This window comes from Pinus tabuliformis, chromosome 7 (genome assembly GCF_031772625.1).
Source record: "Pinus tabuliformis cultivar Carrire ecotype Pingquan chromosome 7, CPIR1, whole genome shotgun sequence".
In the NCBI taxonomy this organism is placed as follows: Eukaryota; Viridiplantae; Streptophyta; class Pinopsida; order Pinales; family Pinaceae; genus Pinus; species Pinus tabuliformis.
In genome coordinates, this window is record NC_142293.1 from 324,296,178 (window position 1) to 324,321,861 (window position 25,684).

The window sequence follows — 25,684 nt, forward strand, 5'->3', positions numbered from 1 at the left end:
GCACTATCCCCAGGTGGAGCCAGATGTTGTAGCTTATATTTTGGTTTAAGCCTTATTTTCAATTTTTCACAAAATGAAAGAAAAATCAAAAGAAATGAAAATCAAACCATTGTTTAAAGGCCATGTAGGTTTAAGGGGCGTGGTCAAGCGATAGGTTGATGAGTATGATAAGGTGTGCTGCAGGAAAAAAATAAGCTCGAGGGTTAATTAAGGCTCAACCCCCACAGTTGACTGCGACGTGAGAATGGTTGACCACAATGTGTGGCTGAGAGTCATTGTGGGAGTTCGTTCTCAATGTAGTTCCCTTATATGCTTTACCCCTGCAAAGTCTAAAAGAAATGAAGTATTTTTTTTGATTGATGGGTTGGCATTGAATGTAAACCTGCAAGAAGATATGGGTCGCTGATCAACAAACCACAGATCCAACGGTAATCACACAAGTTAGTTAGAGTGGTTTTGTTTCAGAAATCGGATGTGATGGTATACTTGCGATAATATCTGGGCTATTGATCGACAAGCCATAGATCCAACGGCAATAGGGTGATAACCTATCGGACATGACAATATATCAAATGTAGTTCAAGCTTGCTGAAGTCCAGGTTAATCTCAACTGTCCATCCAAAAAGAAGGGATCCAACGGATATCGGGCGAAGAAATGATCAGGTTTTAGCGCTAAATTCAGACTTGATAGATTATTAACTGGTGATATATATTTCCCTTCGGGTCTGTATAGGAGTCAACGTAGCGTTGAACATGCAGACTCAATAGGATTTATTTCAAACAAGTTTAAAATCTCGTGAGCTCCGGAGGATCAGACCATTGATTGAGTGAATGATCGGACGGCTCACACACAGCAAAGGCGGACCCTACAGGTTTATGAATCAAAATGTTAAATCTTTTCAGTTTCGTGGCAAACTAATGTTTCACGTAAAATATTCAATTCCTCTATTTAAGTGAGACAATTAGAATTAGCGATGAATGACTAAAACTTCAAAGGAAGGTGATTGATTGGGTTTTCTTGTGTTTTGGCCAATCAAAACGTGCTGATACATATGTATGCCCAGGTTCACACACGGGTTTTTGTCAAAGTTTATTATAATTAAAATGGTTTAATCATTATTAAAGCTTCTATAGAGAAACTCAACAGCCAAACAACAGAGTCAAAAATCTAACAATTATTATGATTTTCTAACTTCCACTTACTTCCTATTATTCTATGTTCTTTAGAATGAGGTGTCTTTTACCCTCTGTGTAATGTTTTGTGATAATTTTTACTCTAGACAGTTAGGAAAATAATGTTATGAAACCAACTCACAAAAAGATAGAAAAGAGAGATCCACGCCTTAGATTTCAGCCTCTTCGAGGGGGCAACCTCCTTTACATTACATAAATGAACAATTCTTGGATGATACAAATGAAAATATCTCCTTTCTATATATAGGAGTCTAAGGGGACATAACATAATCAGAGCCGACATAACAATAATAATGTAAGGGCACAATAATAACAATAGTGGGCTTCTATGGGGTAGAAGAGTAACAATATGGGCACTACATGGGTACATCAATATAATAAGGGGGTTGTACTAATAACAATAAGGGGTTACACTAGTAGTATAGGGGCCTAACATGCCCCTCTCCTTCAAAAAGTGTTGTCCTCAACGCTTGAGTAGTTCTTGATGCTTCCGTATAAAATTCTTGTCCTCCCATGTGGAATCTTCAGCAGGTAAGTTCTTCCACTTGATGAGATACTTTGAAATTGATCGATTTCGTAGCTGTCGAGTTCTTGTTTCTGTGACTATTCCAGGTTCCAAAATGACTTTTCCTTCCTCTTCCATTTCTGGCAATATTGTTTGCATTGGAATCTTTTGCAACTTTTGAATAAGTGGCCATACTTCTTTGTCCTTCTTCCATTCATCCCTTGCTTCTTTTATCCAATCTGGTTGGATAATAGAAATAGCACAAAACAATGCTTCCACATCCTTATCCTTGAAGAGTCTTCCCATTCGGTAAGGTCGCCATTTGTTAAGTGCATGTAGTATTGCCAACATTTCCTTCTCATAAATAGTTTTCTTTATATGCAGCAGTAAAAATACCCAATCACCTACATCAAAACATTTTTCACTATGATGTTGATCTACCTGTTGTTTCATTTGATTTTGCACCAAAGTGGCGTTATCCTTTAAAAGTTGGATAACTTGTTGTTGATTCTCGATGTGATCTTTCACTGCTTGAACCTTTTTCTTCTTGATATGTACTTCTATCTTTAGAGTTTGAGGAGTGGTAATTTCTTCCAATCCTTTACAAGATATGTTCGGATTCATTTCTTGACGCTCGATGTGATCTTTCACTTCTTGAACATTTTTCTTCTTGATATGTCCTTCTAGCTTGATAGTTTGAGGAGTGGTAATTCCGACCAATGAATTACAAGATATGGTTGGATTCATTTCTTCTTTATTGACGTGATCTTTCACTTCTTTCACCTCTTTCTTCTTGATATGTCCTTCTATCTTGAGAGTTTGAGGAGTGGTCATTCTTGCTAATAGTTTACAAGATATGGTCTGATTCTTTTCTTCTTTCTCTGGGGTTGAGTCCTGGCATATATCCTCTTGTTTTGATGTTTCTTGATCCTTTTCTTCCTCCTCTTCATAGTCTATGTAAAATAATTTCTTCTCGGCACACTTATGACCTTTAGTGCATTTTCTATCACAATTGTAACAAAGCCCTTTTTCTCTTTTTTCTTCCAATTGTTGTGGTGTAACCCTTGTAGGTTGTGGAAGGCTAGGAGAAACAACACTTCCATCTTTATAGTTGTGAGGGGTAGACTTCCTTGTTGCCATAATTTTACTTTCCAATATGTCACAAAGCCCTTTTACTCTTTCCAATTGTTGTGGTGTTGCTCTAAAGAAGGTGTTGCTCTTTGTATCCTCATAATGTGCTATCATTTCCTCCGTGAGAATTGACCACGTAACAAGTTGTTTACTAGAACAAAGCCCTTTATACCATAAAAATTGATCCGGTTCTAAATATGAAGATGCAATACATACCTTTTGTAACTGTGGTACACCATGTAGATCAAAATATTGCTCCATCTGAAGTATCCAATTTACCGGATCCTTGCCATCAAACTTCCTCATCTTGCTTTTTCTTGATTTTAGGACCTCGATCTTGAAACGACTGTAACTCTATAATTTCAGATATTTAAGTTTTGAAGTTGATACCTGTAGTAGCCCTCTGTGTCCTCTTTCCAATGCCACCAGTCTGATCCAAATTGGATTCTCCAAGAAAGAGTTATGCACAATCTCCCAAGATGACCTGATTATAGACCTTTCCAGAAGAGCGAACTTGTATGAAGTGCCACGTGTCAATTTTTCGACCTATGGTTCTGCAAAAGATATAAAAGAAACTACAGTCCGTCCTCTTTCTATACCTTCTTATGAAATTTCAATCCGATGCTCAGAGAGAAAGTTATGACGATTTTCCCCAGGTCACCTGTTTTGAATGTAATTCAGGAGTCTGCAAAAAGACCAACGTCCTCAGATCATATCTCCGCAAATGCCACGCGAAAAGATCTGAAAGTTGGACCCAAGGTTCAGCGCGATTGTTTCTCAAATGGGTTTTTTCTGCGACTTCTGAAACATCACAGAAAAAAAGTTATAGTGAAAATGCCACGATGACCTGTTTGGAGCAGCGAAACCCTAGAATCCAAAGCTCTAATACCAAATGTTATGAAACCAACTCACAAAAAGATAGAAAAGAGAGATCCACGCCTTAGATTTCAGCCTCTTCGAGGGGGAAACCTCCTTTACATTACATAAATGAACAATTCTTGGATGATACAAATGAAAATATCTCCTTTCTATATATAGGAGTCTAAGGGGACATAACATAATCAGAGCCGACATAACAATAATAATGTAAGGGCACAATAATAACAATAGTGGGCTTCTATGGGGTAGAAGAGTAACAATAGTGGGCTTCTATGGGGTAGAAGAGTAACAATATGGGCACTACATGGGTACATCAATATAATAAGGGGGTTGTACTAATAACAATAAGGGGTTACACTAGTAGTATAGGGGCCTAACAAATAATTAAGTAGTTTGACAGTTTTGGTGATCACCAACTGTCTTGTAATGTATAAAAGGAGGTAAATTTAGAAAGAAGGGGTTCGAATTTTGGAGAACCTGAAGACTAAGCTACTAAATTCCTGATACAACTATTGATTAATGAAGAATCAAAAGTTTTCCATACGTTGTTGGGTATGATTTTGTGTCTTCTCTGTTATGCGTCATCTTATGTTTTCTTCCTTTGAGTATAGTAATTGAAGTTGTAGGTCTTTATTTGCCTATGTAAATAAAGTTAAATCCCTTAGAGAGCACTCCTATACTTGAAGTTCCCATTTTTGGAATTCTTCTAAGTTACAGATAGTAGTTTCTGTATAAAACAACATATTATCTTTAACTTCTCCCAGTGTCACAGATAGTAGATCCTGTGTTAAAAAACATATTCTCTATGACTTATTCAATATTTCTTCATTCATCATTTATATTCAAAAATCAAATGGAATTATGATGTTATCATGTCACCTAAGTATTGAAGATCAAGAACCAGATTTCCTAGGTTTTCATTTGAGAACATAATATATAATTGAGTGACAAACAAGTGACAATCTTTGTAATCATTAATGTCTTAAGCACAATTTCTATATAGCCAGGAAATTGGTTTCTTAAGGTACAACAAGGTGCATGCACACCATCACGGATGACCAAGCTTGGCATCATCTCACCACTTTCACCATCACAAGCATGTCAAAGAGTTGGTCTCATCACAGCAAACCGAGTGTTAGTCATGTCTTGCAAGGCTTTCTCAAGCCATGTTGTCTCACATGAGTACATGTGCATTGTAATGTTGAGTCATATCAAGTGTCAATAGTTGGATGTAACAGTCATATAGTAGGTGAAGAGTCATGAGGATAGTTGAACTGTCACAAAGGGGAATGTCAAGGGCCACCCCACCCTTTGCTATAAATAGTCCCTCATAACTCATTGTATAGGCTTTTGGTTAGCCAAGCTTCTGATGAGACTATCTTGGATAGAACTTGGATAGTATTGTAACGCACCTTGGCTTCTCCACTTCACAGAGCTGGTTAATCTCTTTCGAGGAGTAGGTGGATGTGGCTGTAACGTTCCACTGTTGGGGCTAGCTAGTTTACATGGATGTATTATATGATGGGAACTTACACTTATTTATATAATAAGAGGCAACACGTTTTCACACATGTATGGTATCTATTGTAAGACTGATCTTTAAAACTTGTAATTCATGTTGCTTTAACCTATGTTCTACATCTGAACTGATTCATTTGTTGTAATGCTTAATCTATTAATGGAAATGTGTTGTATATGCTGTTAATGTTGTCCCATCCGTGTCTTCTGCTTTACCAGAAATTAGACAAACCTTTCACATGAACCTTGCTGTAACAACCGTTGCACTTGTTCGAAATGATCTGTGAGTGTTGTACGTGTTAGCTTAACTTGTATGTTGTGACTACCGCATTTGAGTGGATTGCTCCACTGGAAGTTGTGTATGTCTTGTGTGTTGTGTATTCCTAGCCAAGTTAGGACTGATCCCTTTCAACCTACAACTCACCTTCACCCTCATCTCAACCCACATGTGTTAGAACCTCTCATACACCTTCCTTGACTCATTGCAACAGTCACACCCTTGCTACTGACGGAGTTATCTTACTTCCCTTTGTGCAACACCATGGTCAAGGCATTGCTTTACGACCCACTATTGGGACTCCCACAAAAAATGTTCTGAGGTCTAATTGGTACTTCTTACTGGGGAGATCCCCTTACATGTTGGCGGGTTTAGCACTGTCAACATTTTGGCGCTCAAAGGAGGGTCGGATGAAAAGTTGAGTCCTCACATCTATTTTGAATCTCTACACATCTATCATGACTAACTACTGAGTTTCTCTTTCGGAATGTATGTCTTATGGAAACAATGTCATCATCTTGAAAAGGCTCTCGGATAACTTGTCTCATAAAACATTTGATGGTGGAGGCTATGTAGCCTTGGTAAGGCACGCGATCGGCATTGTAGGCTCATGCGAAAGACATGGATTCTTTGAAGAATACATGAGCTGCGTGTTGTTCATATACACGCTTCGAGGGCACCCAATGCATTGGTGTGCCACATTTCCTGAAAAATCCTTTCATTCTCTTGCTCATCTGATCACAGAAATAGACTGTGTTTTCAATCACTTTGATTGTCAAGCACTCAACAAATAAATTCTAGAATTACGAAAAGCACCCGATGAATTCATTGAACAGTTTCACACATGATTTTGTAATATTGCATACCGATTCCCGGAAGATGATATTGATTGGGAATTTCTTGACAGAAGATAAGACTATCTTCTTCACGTATCCGAACACCACTCAACACACTTCGATGATGGAGCTACCTAATCACAGGCATGCAGAGTTGTTGTCACAAGTGACTGTCTACCTTCATCTCATCAAACAGCTCCACCACCATGGAGTGATGTGGGAGATCATGCACACACCTCTATTGAACTTTCACATCCTCCCACCCCACCTTCTCATGAGATTTGCACAGATTTAGATTGCAAGCTTGTTGGTTGTCACGTGGACTTGTTCCCTTGACCTCCGTCCTTGTGTTTTGTTGATCCTCCAGATTGTACTGTCTTGTGTTCTCCCATTCCATACTCCTCACCTATGGTGAATGAGGATCAAGATGTCGATGGAGTTGGTGTTATGCAGCCAAATTGCGCCATCATTCATGATGAGTGTGTGCGGGAATCTAAAGAAGAACTCGCAATGAAGGATGACTCCCTTCTAGCCAAACCTCATTCGCTTCATCCTAACATCCCTTGTGATTCTGTCACTGCTAATTTCCCTTGTGAAAACTTATTTTCGGATGCTTCTACTTTCGATCATTCACAGGACACCTCAGATGTCAGTCTGTCATTACAGTGCAGAGAGGACACATCTTCCTTGGAAAATATGTTCGGTCTATTATTTATCCTTCTTGAAAACATAGAGGGTGAACATCTTTGCTTCCAATCTACCCCTCTACTCAATGTAGAGCATTGGAAAGGTTTGTTTTAACGAATAACTTAGTGGTGTTTCAAGCAATAGTTGTAACCTTTTCTTTGTTATAAAATAAGGAGAATGTAATGAGAATGAGCACGAATGACCCAATCACTAATATTTATCTTCTCTATGCAGGAAAAAACAAAAGTAGGAAGGCGCGGTGCAAAACGAGAGTTCCATGAGGAGATAACGGCTGTCCCTCCAAAACCAAATAAAATCCAGACCAAGGCGAGTAAATCAAGGCAGATCAATCCAGGACGAGATGAAGGACTGTCAGTTCGGAAGGCTAGGCAGAGAAAAGAGAGGAGTTAACAGTTTAACAGATCCCTCAGGATCTTTGATCCTAAGGGATCGTTACTTTCAATTATTTTGTTGTTTAGTTAACTGCGCCATTACTTGTATAAAAAGGGGCAGCATCGAAGACTTCAGGGAATTTTGATTATCTTGTATCTTTACTTTCTGTTTACAGACTTCACAGTTGGTTAAACTCAGACTATCGAGTCTCTTTGAGACTTAGTTTTGCTGTACTATCATTGATGTGTTAATATAATATATTTGGTGTTACTTTCTCCCTGCATCTGAAGTAAGTTACGGCGGTGTGCCATTGGAAGCTAAGGGCCTGGCTCCAACGGACACTGGCTGATTGTATCATTACAGTTTGGCTTTTTGTGGTTTGTTTATTATTCTTAATAATCTGATATACTTACATGCTGTTCCATACTCGTTCATCAGTAGTTTTCCTTTTGTAAATCTTTGTAACAAGTTTACATCATATTTCCAGAATTGATCACATAACATTGTTCTGAGTTGTTCACTTCTGTTACAGAATTTATAAGTGGAATGTTTAGCTACATATGGTTGGAGTGACGATCATAAGAAGATGGAATTAACGTTGTGTGTGGACTACTGGTGATCATTTCAGATTATGTGTACATATGATTGACGTTTCCTGTTTATGGTGGTTTGCTGTTCCATTTGATTAAGCTGTCTACTTGTACAAAAGATTGCTCTTTCTTTGTATGTAAGTTGATGCCAAGAATTGAGAGTGTTGAACTCGCGAGATTTAGTTTCTTTACTGCCGTTCCTTTTACTACTGTTCCATTTCTGAATTGCCGTTCCATTCTGCTTTCTTGCTGTTCCTTTTTACTTGCATTCATTGGTTTGGTGTGGGAGGAGGATCAAGGCTGTCGTGAGACACAGCAGACGCTATTATGCTCCCAGATCCATGATCCATACTCTAATTCCTTTTCCTTCATCAGTTTCTAGAGGGATGGGTTACTATTTCCGTACCCTTGACTGATAAAGTTGCCGCGTGTGATTTCTTTATGCAAAAGTAATTTAGCCATAGCTTAGCATCCGTTTACTCTTGTATTTCTTAGACCTATACTACTAAGCATTACTCTGACAAATAGCCTCAAATTGAGATACCCTTTACAATAACAAAACGCTCCCGGATTGACTTGTAATGTGAGATAACTAGAGGTGAGAAAGACCCTTGTTACAACTCTACACTCAATTCATCAAGTCATGAGCATGTCGACAAACATCCTGAATTTTCTGATCTTGGTTATCATGATATATTCACTTCCTCATATGATCATGATGTTGATTCAACCATTGTTAATCTATCCAAGACACTGGTCTATGATGATTTATCTGTCAATGAGGTCGAAAACCCCATACTGTTGAGGCACTTCAGCCTGAGTTGATGGTTATGTCAAGCCCTCGTTGTCCTGAGGTTGGTTTCACTTCTGGTCAAGAAATTGTTGAAACACTCAAGGCTCCTCATCACACTCTGCTTTGCATAGAAGATCAACCAAACATCCAAATGTCACTTCCTCCTCTCGAACTACACGATCCCATCACTCATGCATTGGAAGAATCTTACACAACAAGCACATATGCACAACATAAGTGGTCCACCTTTCTTACGTTTTCTTACATGTCACAATTAAAAGAATGCATACACTCAACATCTTCATGTAGTGAAGCACAACATCATGGTAGCACCACAAAATTCCTGTCATGCACTTTCACTCATCTTTGTTATGTGGTTGTTTGTAAGCTCAGAGTGTGTTTGTCTTCACTGTTATATCTTTCTTGTTTGTTGGTTCACACAAACATCTTGTTCATGAACCATGCCTTCACCAACATGGGTCAAGTAATGCGCCAGTGGCTGCATTGGAAGTATCACTTCACGTGAGATGACCCATGCGTTGTTAGCTTAGGAGTAGGAGTAGTGTTTGTTTTTGAGTTATTTGCTTGCATGCATGTTTTATTACTTGCTTTGTTTGATGGTTTTCTTGTTTTCTTGTTTGCTTACTAGCTTTTCTTTCACTTTTTCTTTTGCTCTTGCTTTGCTTTGTTGTTTTGTATAGTTCTCTTGTTTCGTTTGTAGGATAGTTTTGCATGAAAACCATGTATGACTCTTGAAACGAATTGGGTGAAGTACAAGAGGGCTTGTACAACTATCACTACTTGGTTATCTATCATCTTGCCTTTGTATGAAGAACTTGTTACTTTTATTGCATGATACATCGAAGGAAAATACGTAATGTTCGAAGTGAACCTTGGTGAAAACACAACGCTTGCACGCTAAGTAGTGTCTCCTTCTCTAGTCGGTTGTTTTTGGGTTAACCCTTTTCAACTCAGTCAAGTAGAGTAAGGTGAGCGGGAAAACCTTAATAGGCACGATAGAGATATAATAAACTAATTCTCTATTGGAATAACCTCTTCCTCTCTCAGTAAGTCGGGATCCCTCTTCCGCCTATGAAATGAATAAGTTCTATGCACGGTTACAAAAATGAAAAAAAAGTGAAAAAAGTTTGAAAAAATGAAAAATGAATAAGGCGAAAGAAGAGAAAGGCTTCCTGCACAAAGAGGTGGTGCAAATAACTCCGCCAAGGTACTAACCAGGCTCGCTGGTAGTGGAGCCATGCTTGTGTTCCTATGTGACTCCACCGTGGTACTGTCTAGGTTTGCTGGCAGTGGAGCAACACCAAAGATGAAACTAAGACGCTGACAACTATATGGCTTGTGCACTAATATACCCCTCAACCCCAATCGAAACAACTGTGTTTCCTTGGCTTGGAATGTGTGTCAATTGACCAAGAGCTTGGCAGATGCTACATCTTACGATCAAGCTAGTGTGGAAACCAAGGGGAGCTGATAACTAAAAAATACCTCCAGAGGTGTTAGACTTTCTTTTCACGAACAAGGTCCATTCAGAAAGCTAGAGTTCTACCAGTGTGTCACCAAGTGTTGTAGCAATTACAACCACCCTTCAAAATTTTGCCTTAGCTTCATTTTGGAGCCTCCCTTCCAACCTTCATAGCAGCTTGCCTTGCTTCATTAAGTCCACAAACTTCAGTGTCTTTCTCGCACAAAGGCAGCCTGTCAATCACAACTTGATCCATTCCCCTCACAAGCTATTCACACGGACTTGGTCCAGCTGTAGGCTGAGCACTTCCCCAAGAAAATTATGCATTTTTGGAGGGAAACCAACCTTCCCTCCAGAAATTACGCAATCCTACCTTCCAGCCTACTGGGCTCTAATATTGTGCAATCTTGCTAGTCAAAACTCCCAGCAGGAATTTCGCAATTTTCCCTAGCATGGCTGCTCAGCCTAGAATTTGCACAAATTTGGGTAGCAGTCAATTGCTCTGCCTAGAAATTGTACAAATCTCCTAGGCAGACAGCTCAACTCCCCGCCATAAATGAGCATTTTTCTCTAGTAGTTGAGTAGTCTCTTACATCTATAGCTGAGTTGAATGGTTCCCCTTGGGATTGAGAAAAATTGACTTTCATGCATGGGATGCTTCTCCCAAGGAAGCATGTAAAGGCATCCCTTGTTTCAGGGATCTATGTTTAGCAGTTGGACATTACATGCAAGGATCATTTCGAAAACCTCCCACCAACTGTCGCTTCCCTAGATTTGTGCCATGTGCGTCACAACCTTGATGTTATCAAAACTCATTAACCGGATGCTGTAGAGCTTATTCCTCACATCAACCTTGCAGCTTTGACATCCCAAATCATATCTAGGAGTAGTCAGCACATTCAGCTCAACTATTTTGGTGTAAGCCTGCTTCCCATGCCTTGTGTTGCATTTCTGTCTCCTTTCATGTTTTTGCGTGTATGAGTATTGTTTGCTTGATTTCTTTGAATGTTTGCTATCATTTACATGTATATTAGCTTGTCTTAGCACCGTTTCATTTTTCGTCAACATCTCACTATTGTCACATGTATAAAACTATTTTCCAAGAACGATCACTGATTCAGTGACTCACCTCACTCACATGCATGTCATCCCATTTTCTGAATCTGTAATTCACCATTTGCATGCATGATCATTCACTTATGCTTACACTCAGTATCAACATGCATTTGTACTCACATTCACTTCCAGTTTCCTGTCGACAAGTCTGGCCAACCTCAGCCCGGACTCTACCTCACCAAGAGCCTCACTAAGACGACATTGCGTAATCATGAGAGGGAAGGATTTGCCTTCCTCCCCAGAAATGTACATTTCTACCTAGAAATTATTCCCCAGCCCTATTTTGCGCAATCCTGAGGGACAATGAGTGCTAGCCAAGAAAATTGCACAATGCGGTCACTGAGCCTGCAGCCATTGCTAGCTGAGATTACGCATTGCACAATCCCAACAACCAACAGCTAGATTGGATGATGCATTGTGTAGTTCCAACAATCAGTCAGTCTCTTAGCAGCCCAGACTGTGCCTTTTACAGTCTTGGTAGTTAGTCTCCCGACCTCCTAGCCGAAAGTGTGCAACCTTCATGATCAGTTGCATAGGTATATTGCAAGTTAGTTCTCAAGTACATTTTGGTTTTCTACTGACAAATTTCTTGCCATGAGTGTTTCCATGTTCCCAGGTATTGCAGGTGCTCATCTACCTCTCAGTAGTGCAGGTACAATGGTTTCCAAGAGAGCAAAGTCGAAGACACCATTCAGAGCACACTTGGAGATGCAGTCGATCAAGTGTCTATAAGCTTTCCTATTCATAGAGACATCAAGTTGTTCGTAGATAAGAACATCAAGATATGACAACAACAAAATCACAACAAGCAACATCATGAAAAACAACTGAAAGAAGCATACTAAAGCAGCAAATGTAAGAGAAAGGTTGTTGACAACAGAGAGGCAGGACAAAGTTGCAAGCTCAAGCAGATCCATTGATAATGAGAAAAAATTTGAAGACTTAGGCTATGAGGTGACGATGTGACATGAAGGTCGTTCGAAGACAGAGAATGGAACAAAGAAGGAGTTGCATGTGCTGAAGAAGAAACTCAAGGAAGAACATGAAGGTGCACAAATAAACGAATGAGTTGCAATAGGATCAAGAACAACAGTGGGCGCAATGTGCACTCATGGATGAAACTACGCCCGTACAAGTTAAATATCCATCCCAATAGCTAATATGGAGCAGATATAGTTAGTAGTGTTGTTTATTGCTTGCAAGGGATTCAACATCATGTATGTCATTGTGCACATGCATGCAATCTAACCCATTCAACACACTCACCAAGGCAAAGACAAGAAGCATGTCCAACTAGAGTTGAACATGTACTTTGGCAAGTTGATGCGCATGAACACCAGCACACACTTGAAGATCAGCATAGACAATATGCATCAATGTGTTGCCGGTTCAACCGCACGAAGAAGACCATGTCCATGTTAGCAGACAAGTTGGATGAAGCGGCTGAACTAATGCACTGGTTGCAATGGATGCAAGAGTTCGCTTCAGCAAGATGTCACCATGAGGTGCATGCACACCATCATGGATGACCAAGCTTGGCATCAGCTCGCCACTTTCACCATCACAAGCATGTCAAAGAGTTGGTCTCATCACAGCAGATCAAGTGTTAGTGATTTCTTGCAAGGCTTTCTCAAGCCATGTTGTCTCACATGAGTACATGTGCATTGTAATGTTGAGTCATGTCAAGTGTCAATAGTTGGATGTAACATTCATAGAGTAGGTGAAGAGTCACGAGGGTAGTTAAACTGTCACAAAGGGGAATGTTAAGGGTCACCCCACCCTTTTCTATAAATAGTCCCTCATAACTCATTGTATAGGATTTTGTTCAGCCAAGCTTCTGATAAGGCTATCTTGGAAAGAGCTTGGACAATATTGTAATGCACCTTGGCTTCTCCATTGCACGGAGTTGGTTCATCTCTTTGGAGGAGCAGGTGGATGTGGTTGTAACATTCCATTGTTGGGGCTATCAAGTTTACATGGATGTATTGTATGATGGGAACTTACACTTCTTTATATAATAAGAGGCAACACATTTTCACACATGTATTATATCTGTTGTAAGACAGATCTTTAACACTTGTAATACATGTTGCTTTAACTTGTGTTCTACATCTGAACTGATTCATTTGTTGTAATGATTAATCTATTAATGGAAATGTGTTGTCTATGCTGTTAACGTTGTCCCATTTGTGTCAATTGCTCTACCAGACATCAGATAGACCTTTCACATGAACCTCTTTGTAACAACCGTTGCACTCGTTTGGACTGATACATGAGTGTTGTACATGTTATCTTACCTTGTATGTTGTGACTACCGCATCCGAGTGGAATGCTCCACCGAAATTTGTGTATGTCCTTTGTGTTGTGTGTTCCTAGCTGAGTTGGGACTAATCCCTTTCAACCTGGAACTCACCTTCACCCTCATCTCAACCGATCATGTTAGAAGCTCTCATACACCTTCCTTGACTCACTGCAGCAGTCACACCCTTGCTACTGACAGAGTTATCTTACTTGCCTTTGTGTGACATCGTGGTCAAGGCATTTCTTTACGACCCACTACTGGGACTCCTACACCAAAAGGTCTTAGGTCTAATTGGGACTTCTTACCAGGGAGATACCCTTACATGTTGGTGGGTCTAGCACTGTCAACACTGGTTTATCTTGAAATTTTATGGGTTTTTGTCTTTTAATGATACCTCTTTATTGTCCAAAAATCACAACAATCTAGTTTATGGTTTTAAAGATATATGTGAATCAATTTTTGCACTATATAAAATGTAATTCTATGCCTTAAATGAGGAATAAAAGAGAAAATAGTCATCATGCGTAGCAATTTCTTCTCCCCCAAACTAGAGAATTAAAATGCCCGCATGCTATACTAGAAAATAATGTGAGGTTTTTGCTACAATTATTATTGAAATATCGTCTTGGTGTAAACCAACATGGAATAAGGGAGGTTTTAAGAATGAATAAGGATATCGATTGATGATAAAGAGTATTAATGGTATGGTCATGATAAATAAATTAATGAAAAGATACACCACCCCAAACTAAAAGCTTTTGTGTAAAGGAGAAATAATGGTTGAAAAATATGAGTCAATAATGCTTAGTGGTTTTTCATAACATTCTCCTAAACTTTTAATAAATAAAAAATTTATGTTATTTTACCTCAAGTTTTACCTCCATGAAAGCGTGGAATGACATGGATGGACTGATATTTGTTGAAGTTGATGTAGGTTGAGCTAATGTTGAAAGTGATATAGAAGGTGGAAACCATGCAAGCTGAAAGAAAGTAATCATAAAGTGTAGCAAGGTTTCCTTCCCCCAAACTGATTAGTTTCCCTGTCATCAAGGTTTCTATAACACATCTCATGAGTAGCCTCAATCAATAATTCATCACCTCAATTACCTCATTATATATAAAAGTGACATAATCATGTTATGAATGTCATGGGATAATAATGGATAAAAAGGGAATATAAAAGAGGGTAAAAATGATGAGAAAAAGATGCATTCCCTATACCCATCAGCTTTGGTTTCTATGGACACAAAAATGGTGAGAATTAGTTATCTCAGTCTTTGCTTCTCAAGATCTGACCAATTACCTGGTGTTCACAATTAGAATTAGGCCTCTTTATTCTACCCCAAAATAAGAGTAGTGTTGTTAAGCTAGGAATAAATGACGACTGATTGGGCAAAGCAACTATCTTTAGTTAAAGATATGAAACATGTAGAATAAAGGAATGATAGATTAGATGATACAAAATGTCAAATCTCAAATATCCTAAAAGTTTCATCCCTAACATGTAAAGTGAATATTTAGAACTCATTAATAGATATAAACCATAACCATCATCATCTAAGAACTGATTAGATATTACCCCATGAACCATGAGTTCTAGAAAACCTTATATATGCAATAGTAGGCTTTATCAACAATTAGCTTTGAGAAAACAATGTAACCAAGTATATCATAGTATTGAATTAACTTCTATACCATAGGCATGGCCACTACTTCCAGAAAACATCCACAGCCTCGGCAGGGATGCCTTTTTAACCCATTAAGATGCTAGTGTCCCATCTATTAGAAATAAATACATAGTTACAAGAGAATTTCAATTTACTTAGATGTCTACTGAAGATCATTGTTCTAGCTTGGTAAGCAGTTAATAACAATGCCATTCACGGGAGCTAACAAAAGTGAACAAGTTGGCTTGTGATGAGACCTCATGTCCTTCAGTTTTATAACCAAAGGCCATTACCTAGCTTGGTGGCTAGTAGTGGTAATGTTACTTTATTAGGACCTATGATCATGGTAGGTTGGCTCATGATGAGACCTCCTATCCTTCAATTGACTATTTTTGTTTAAAAGTAAACTATGGTTATTGTTAATGAACAAAATATTACTTAATAGATGGGGTGGTAGGTCAACTCCTTAAGAGTTAGGGATGGCATAAAAAGTTTTGTAGTAACTATTTTCAAATTGGGTAGTATTTCATCTCAAAAAATAATAACCTTAAAATGACTGTTGATAAATATATTTTGTTTTGTTAATATTGGGGTTGAGGAACAATTCGTTAGATAGTGACGGAAATATTTAAGTACAATTTTCTGGTAATCATCATAAATTTTATAAGATCGGGGACTTGACAAATTAAAAAAGTTGAAAATTGACATGGTGAAATCATCTTTTCATAGTTATTCCTTAAAAATAATATTATGTTTATAGATAAACAAAGATAAATTGTCTACCCAATCATTATGTTAAAGAGGACCTAGAACATTAAAAGTATTTCCCATTCACCAAGGGTTGAATAAAAAATGTGAAAATGGGTGATCTAACTTAGGTAACAACAACTATAATAGAGGGAACAATAGTTGTGACTTAGGAAACAACAGTTGTGACTAAAGGAACAATAACCGTGACCAAGGGAACAATAGGTGTGACTAAGGGAACAACAACCGTGACCAAGGGAACAATAGCTGTGACCAAGGGAACAACAACCGTGACCAAGGAAACAACAACTGTGGCTAAGGGAACATCAACTGCGACCAAGGGAACAAAAACCGTGACCAAGGGAACAACAAATATGACTAAGGGAACAACAACCGCAACCAAGGGAACAAAAACTGTGACTAAGGGAACAACAACCATGACCAAGGAAACAACATTTTTGGCTAAGGTAGCAACAACTATGATTCTAGATTTATTTAGCCAACAATACCATTGTTGCATGTTACAACCTTGAAATTACCCATATCATTTTATGCTTGTGGACAAGAAATATCAAGCATGACTGTGGCAATCCCTCCCAAAAACTATCTCAATGGGAGATCCTAGCAAGGTGACATGGAAAAGGATTAGTCGTCCAACAGTCATAGACATTTTACAAAATAATGAGGAATTAAGAGTAAATCATTCTTGACAATACTTACCATAAGAATGTTTAATATTAGATATGCGGAAACCATATACTTGATAACACTTGGGGAACAAATGGATAGATGTACATAGTAACAACATAAAACTTCTGAACTTTCTTCTTTTATTTTTGGTGAAAGAACAAAAGTCATGACTTTGAAGTAAACAACACCTGAAACATATAAGAAATAATAAAAGAATAAACACTTTATTGAAAAACAATAAATAACTTAAGTTACAACAGTTGTGATTTTGAGTGTAACAATGTTGTTTCCTAAGGGAACATCAATCTGTCTCTAGGAACAATTTGTCAATGGTGAATGAATGGAAACAAAAGATATTTTGGAAAAATGCATTGGTAGAAATGACTTGGATCTTCAAATAAATTTTTCATTTCTCTTGTTATGAATCCATCAAGTAAACAAAAAAAGTCTTCACATTGTTTTCTTTGTGTTGGTGGGAAATAGTGGGAACAATTTTGTAGAAAGCTCTTATGATAGAAAAAAATAAAATTTAGATCATGGCACTTAGAAAGAATCAAAAGCATATAATATTAAATTTCTTAATAGGTGCTTGGAATTTCATTAGCATTATCTTCAAGAATCACTTTTTCGTAAATGGACCTCCTTTATTCTCTAAGGACCTACAAAAAACGAGCATCTACCTACAATAAAACATGAAATCATGGAAGAAGAGAGGTGTATGGGCTCTCTTAATCCAAGAAATATGCAAAAAAATAACTATTAGTTACTCCATAAAATAAATCCATGGAAAAAATAACAAATTAAAATTAATTTATTACCTGCGGAGGCGCGGTGGCCAACTATACTAGCCATCAATGTTTTAATCATAACTTCTTTGTTTTTCGTCTGATTTGAGTGATTTCAAAGTCAAATGAAATTGAATTAATAGCGATATCTTCAATAGAAACAGGTTTTAAAAATTCCATGAGATGATGTGTCAAATTTACTTAGAACAAACTGCATAACAAAGTCATTTTCAATTTCCCATTTTAGACCAACAGTTGATATTTTAAGCATAGATTTTTCATTTGATGATGGATTGAACTCATTCAAACTGGTGATTAAATTATTTTCATATATTTGTCTCCAATAAAATAAATTTTTAAGGTAATAATAATTGATGGGTCAAATATGCTAGTGAACAACCGGAAAAATAGAGTTTTAAGAACGCTGATTTACAATAGGCAGTTAATATTTTGGTCATAACTTTCTCATATGATATCAAAATAGAGTGATTCAAATTTCCTTGTAAACTATATTCATAGGGAATATACCATAGAAAAATGTTTACAAGATCTAGTCATTTAGGCCTCTAGAAACAGACTGTCCCAACTTTGTTCCTGAGCTGCCTACTAGACATACTAGACACCTTGTTAACGTTTTGGTCATAACCTTTTCATTTCAAATTCAAATTGAGTGATTCAAATTGGGTTGTAAGTAGACATCAAGGGCTATGTATTATAGAAATATGTTTTGAAAATATTTCCATTTGGTCCCTCAAAACATGACTGTCCCGACTATATTTTTAGTAATGCTCTCAAGCCCACATGCCATAAAATATGGTAAATAAATTTTTCCCAAAATGGTGATGAGTGTTTGTAGAAACATAATTTTAAATATAATATGTATACATACAAAAAAAATTGAAGATACATCACCAACATTGATTTACACAACATATTGCAACAAAGACAATCCTTTTACATATAAAGAAATTTGTTTATTCGTCTCTTTATTTATTCTATTTTTTTACACTAACCTAATCTACTCTGAAAAAGATGAAATATCTCTACGTATAAGAGTAATTCTAGTGGAGCCATATTTGAAACAAGGTCTCAATTATATACATACGATAATTTGAAAAGTGCATGTTAATAAATACCAGGGTAAGGGAGACCAACTTCCCTGTTAAGGATGCTGCCAAGAGTTGCTGAAGTATGGAATAATGTTGCAAACAAATGATGGACTGAAACCAAGATTCAATATAGCCTTTTCTTTCTTGGTTTTCCATAGTTGTCATATCGTGAAATTCTTTAGAAAATTGAGTGTCCAATGTCTTGTTGATTTCGTTTGCTTGTTGATGCGAACTAGCAAAAACCTCATTTTCTTCCATAACTTCTGCAATTTTTGGATTTGAAACCTTCCCAATCTCAATATAAGTTTTTTGTAATGGTGTATGTGAGATGGAATGGGTGGGAAGGGTGGGTAAATTTTGCAGTTCAACACTGTAAGCATGTTGTATTGGTTTATTATTGTGAGGGTGTGGAATGGATTGAGTAGGAAATTGTATAAGGCATGTAGGATTTTGATGATGTAGTTGATTGGATTGTGTGGATAATTTTGATAGAAAAGAAATATGTTGAAAAGATGGTAAATAATATGGATGATGTGTTTGCGCTGCAAGATGAGGGAAAGTAGTCATGTAATCATAAGATGAGTCATGCCAAGCTTGTGGACAAGATTGGTGGGGGTTATATTAAGATTGGCATGGTTGCCTTAACACAAGAGTATTCCATAATGGATTATGCAAGTAAGAAAATGGAGAGAAAGTGTTTTGAACCATACATGTAGGCCATGGTTTCCATGGTTGTGAGCTTGTATTGTCTCGATCTCTTTGATATGTTGCTTTCATCCTAGGTAAGAAAGAGTAGTTACCCATGGGGTGTTTCTTTCGGCATTGAGGGCAAAACACTTCTTCAAATTTTTCTTGATTTTTCTTAACCTGCAAAATATACAATTGTGAATTTAGAGAGCTAATAAAATGAATTTTAAAATGTTCAAATAAGTCATTGATTTCAACTATTATATCTCCTGTTCTTGTAGCAGATTCGGAAAGGAAAGGAGAAAATTCTCTAGAATTCTTACCATCCTTGGATATTCCTCTTGAATACCTTATGCATAATCATAAAAATCATCATATGATAGCTGAAAAAATCACCTTTTCCCATCAGAGTTAAGAGTTCTAAAAATTCGTCTTTGATTCCTTTGAGTGGGAGAGTTTGAAGACCTCTTTTGTCAAATGCTTATGCTTTGATTTTTGAAGGTTGTATTGAAATCGCTCCACATAGTCCTCCAAGCTTTCATCTTCCCCTTGTATCTTATTATAAATATCTTCATTGGATTTGTAGTTGATCAGGTGCTCAAAATTAGGCTCAAAAATCAAAGTGTCAGAATTTTTTTAAACTTAGATTCAGATTGAAGAAATTGTCATTCTGATTCCAACGATGTGAATGACACTAAAATCTGAGCTCGTATGCAGAAGTTAGAACAAGTCAAAGTTTAGATTTGACTTGCTCACATGGCAGGATTAGATGATGTGGCTGGTTCCATCAACGAATCAGGAGGCGGAAAGTGGAATGCCTCCATTGGCCCCCACATATCAAAAATCACAGGTCAAAGGCAGATCATGTTAAAGAATCGACCCCCGAGCAGGGAAGGGTTGCAATGTGATAAAACACAATCGTACTTCACAAAAGGTAGGTGGGAAAGCATTCAGAATTCGACTGGAGGTATGATGAGATGGATCGCAATCACACATTGGCAAAGGGAAGCATTGAAGATAATCGACCCCCAACATACCCGAGTTGTGATGCGGTATCGAAATCGAAAATCACAACACAGTGCATTGCCCGCTTTATGATTGCCATTGTTTCTCCGTCGATGAAAAAATGTAATAAGTTATCGGATGCGAGAGGATTATTAGTTCTAGTTTAATGTCCCATCGGGTCTGTCGAATTGCAAATCCCATATTGTCGCATTCACAAAGCATAATACTTGCCAGAATTCGTTGATTGAAATTTGCGATGGGCAATTAGTGCCAATGGATTATGGCCTGCCGCTCGACAAAATTATCGCTTGGTTAGAGGATTTTGAAGCGGAATTGTGGGTTTCTATCAAATGTGGAGCAATTGTGGAATGAATAGTGGGAGAACTAGGAGAAGTCATAACTTCTTTAATTTTCCACCAAATTGGTTATAAAAAGAGGTTAGATAACCATTTTTGGACATTCTGGACTGATTGGAATAGGTTTCATAAGCATTTGAGCATTTTAAACATAAATTTTTACACTTTTGAACATGACAGAGAGGCCCAAGCAATTGGAATTTGGACAAACCTCCTCCCACTCCACCATCTTCTATCGTCTTCTTCACAAGAATCTTCACACTCTTCCACTAATACAACCCTTACTCATAATCATCATCATTCTTCAAAAGGAATTGGTAAATCACCTTTTTTAAAAATTGATGTTAAATTCGAGTTGCCCATGTATAATGGTGAAGTGAATGTAGAGAAGCTTGATAATTAGATTCATCAGTTGGAGGTCTATTATAGGATTCAAAACCTTCAAGAAGATGACATAAAGATTCAGTTAGCTTCCTTGATAATGGAGGGTGTAGCACTAGTATGGTGGCAATCAAAGACCCTTGCTTATATGTAGAAAGCCATCATGAATTGGCAGAACTTTAGACATCTTAAAGGTCAAAATGTGCAAGATTACACCCAATAATTAAGAAAAAGGTCTCTGATGTTAGGTGTAGATTTGCAATCACGGGAAACATTTCTGAAATACATAGGGGGTTTACATAGCTACCTTAGGCATACTATATTAATGTTTACTTCCAGTAATGTAGATGATGTGTGTGTGCAAGCCACTCATCTTGAGGAAAGAGGGAAAAACACCCGAGAGAAAGGTAGTAAAAATTCGTTTGAGGGTAAAGAGAAAGGAAAGGGTTTCAAGGGGAAGAAAAATGCATCCATTAAAAAGGAAGGAGAGAAAACAATATGTAAACATTGTTCCAGAGAGGGTCACGATGAAGCTCACTGTTGGAAGCTTCATCCTAAAATTAAACCAAAGAAATTCAAAAACAAAGGAAAAGAAAAGACAGTTGTCATCACTCAAGAAGTGGATTTTGGATCCGAATCAGGTGATGAAACAAAAATCAAAGCCATGGGGTTTTAAGGAAAGGAATCCATTGCCAACACTAGTTCTTCAAACTCACATAATGAAACACTAAATGAAAAGAGGAGAATAGAACTGTTTCACATAAGGGTGATATCAAAACATAAAAATATTGATACGTTGTTTGATAACGACTCTCAAGCCAATATTATCTCATAAAACATTGTCAAGAGTTTAAATATGAAAAATGTTCCACATCATAAACCGTATCCACTTGGATGGGTATGTGACAATGCGCAATTGCAGGTTACCAGAAAGTGTAAATTGAAATTCGCTATCTCTTCAAAATTCATAGATGAAGTGGAGCTCGATGTTGTGTCATTAGATTTCTGTGGCATGGTTTTGGGTAGCCCATACCTTTATGATAGAAATGTCTTCCATTGACATGAAAACAAATATCACATATTCAAAAATGGAGTAGAATATATTGTGAGAGCTCACAACAAGAAAGCAAATATTTCGCTTGTTAAGGTAGGGAAGATGAAAAGATTGGTGAATTCGAGCAATAAGTTTATGCTTCTCATGATAAAACCCATGAATGATATTGATTAGGAAGCATTGGATGGTTGTAATTCAAATTTGAAAATTGATTTGGTTGACGCTGTTAACTAATCTAATGAAATGTTTCAGGAATCAAAGGGATTACTTCCCAAGAGGGGAATCCAACCTGAGTTACAGTTGTAACAAAAGTGTCTTCTTCCTAACATTGGCATGTACAGGATGTCAGTGATGGAAAGCAAATAAATTAAGACACAAATCCAGGGATTGTTGAATAAAAGGATCATTCGGCCTATTCCTTTACCATGTGGTACACCTCTTGTTTTGGCACTCGTAAAGAATGGTAAGAATTTCCTTGAATGGGATTCAAGAACTGGTTTTCATCAAAGTAGAGTTGTTGAAGGAGATATAGGGAAGACATCATTCAAAACCATACAAGGTTTGTTTGAATGGCTTGTTATGATTTTCGGTATTTTTCATGCTCCTACTACTTTTACACGAAGAAAGATGTGTTGAATCCATTTCTAGACAGGATAGTCTATTTGGATGACATTTTCATTTTTAGAAAATTTCAAAATGAACAGGTCATGTGTGAGATAAAAATACTTGATGTCGTATGTCAAGAAATTTTTTTCTGAAGATGTCAAAGTATATGTTGGATAAAACTTCTTTGATGTACTTGAGCCATGGTTCTTCCAAGCGTGTTCAGGTTCCCAAAATATTTTTTCCAGTCTACGTGGGATGTGGAGACGGTGAGCTGAAGTTAGACCTCTCAAAGGTTGATGGTGTAACAGTCTGTGGTGGTATTGACTCCATTCCTGCAGACAGAGGTGAAAGAATCAAACATTCCCATGAAGATGCAAATGCCTTTTCTCTGCTCACAATTTATGCAAGCAGGCTCAGGATAGTCATTTGGATACGAGGTTTTTTGGGAGCAGCCCAATGTTGGAGGAGAAATTTTGTTAATTTTTCTTCTATTGTAGTTCATTTTCATTCATTGGCAGTTGTCCAGAAGGTCTTCCAGTGGGGAGACAAACAAGGAGAGGCATTTGATGCTTTAAAACAAAAGATCAATACAACTCCAGTACTTTCTTTTCTAGACTTTAGATAGTCATTTAAATTTCAGGTTGCTGTATGTGACTATGCCATGGACACAGTATTTTTGCAATGTGGTATGCCCATTTCTTTTCATTCAGAAATTTTCAATGATAAAGTGTTTAAGTTGCAGCGACAAAGGCACTTCAATTGGATGGGTTTTCTTCTAGTATTCCACTCAGTTAAAAGGTATAAGAAAGGTATAACCGATAATTTTTTGATTTACTTTCTAGACCTATAGTTTGTATAACTACTTTCCTCAAGCATCATTTTGTTTTACATGAAATTTATGTTCATAAAAATACATACTTTCAAGATGTATATTCAAGCTTGAGTCAAAGGAATCAAGTGGAGGAATTTGTTTACCATTTGCATCATAATGTATTGCATCATCTTGGAAAGAAGGATGTTTCTACAGATAGTAACATGGAAAAGGCCAAAGAGTTCATTGAACGACTCCAAATGGTACATCAAACAATGCAAGAACAACTTGAAAAGGTTAAAGGCAAGTACATAGAAAGGCATGACAAGAATCGTGGAGATCACAAGTTCCAATTCAGTGACCAATGGATCGATATTGGAAAGGTGAGGGAACTGTACCCTCACTGGCGAGTCAATTGAAAGTGATCCTTTGGGGTCCAAAAGGCTTCCAGTGGGGAGGTGTGATCAGGTGCTCAAAATTAGGCTCAAAAAATAGTGTCAAAATTTTGTTGAACTTAGCTTTAGATCGAAGAACTCGTCATTTTGATTCCAATGGTGTGAACGAAACTCAAATATGAGCTCGTATGGAGAAGTTAGAACAAGTCAAAGTTTAGATTTGACTTGTTCACATGGAAGGATTGGATGATGTGGTAAGTTCCATCAGCGAATCACAAGGCAGCAAGTGGAAGGCCCCATTAGCCCCCGCATATCAAAAATCATAGGTCAAAGGCGGATCGTGTTAAAGAATCGGTCCCCAAGCAGGGAAGGGTTACGATGCAATAAATCGCAATCGCACTTTGCAAATCGCAGGTGAGAAAGCATTTAGAAATCGACCAGAGGTGCAATGAGATGGATTGCAATCACGCATCAGAAAAGGGAAGCATTAAAGATAATCAACCCCCAGCATACTCGGGTTGTGATGCGATATCGCAATCGCAAGTTGCAACATGACACATTGCCCGCTTTATGATTGTCGCTGATTCTCCATCGATGGAGAAATGTGATAAGTTCCTAGATGTGAGAGGATTATCAGTTCCAATTTAATGTCTCGTTGGGTTTGCCAAATCACAAATCACATATTACCACATTCACAGACCATAAGACCCGTCATACTTCGTCGATTGCGATTTACTATGGATAGTCAGTGCCAATGGATTATGGCTTGCCTCTCGGCAAAATTCTTGCTCGGTTAGTGGATTTTGGAGTGGAATTGTGGGTTTTAGTCAGATGTGGAGCAATTTGTGGAATGAATAGTGTGAGAACTAGGAGAAGTCATAACGTCTTTAATTTTCCACCAAATTGGTTGCAAAAAGAGGCTAGATAACAACATTCTGAACTGATTGGAATAGGTTTTAGAAGCATTTGAGAATTGTAAACATAAAATTTTACACTTTTGATCATAATAGAGAGGCCCAAGCCATTGGAACCTAGACCAAGGAGACGTAGCCCACGAGGGGTGAACTCCTTTATCATGTGCTTGTTGTAATGTATTTTTGATGATGTTTTGTATATTTTTATAATGATGTTCAGTTTCTGGTTTATGTTATTACTTATAAAATTAACAAAAAAACCCTTCTTTTTACTTGCAAAAATTGATGAATCCTTAAGCACAATGAAATCATTTTGTTTATAATCCGAAGAAGCTCTTAGCATTGCAATCTAAATTCTAAATCAGATTAGTAGTATTCTTTATACTTCTCCAAGAATACATTCTTCATGTATTCCCACGTTTGGATGCAGTTCCCACCAAGGCTCATAAACCATCGAAGAGTTTCTCCTTTTAGAGTAAGGGGAAACACTTTCAACCTTTTATCATTAGTACAATAATCATATCCTCTACAAAGTACTTCAAACTCAAATAATAATGTATCTAGATCTTAATTTTCAAAACAATTAAAATTTCGTAGAGTAGATGGGGGAATTGTAGAATTTTCTCTACAAATCAGTTAGCTCACTGATATCATGTAAATTTCACCTGCAAATCAAACTGGTATATGCAATGTACTAAAGCATAATACTGGATCTACATCTACCATAAATTTTGCGGAAGCTTAATTGAACATGAGCAACATCAAGCATGAAC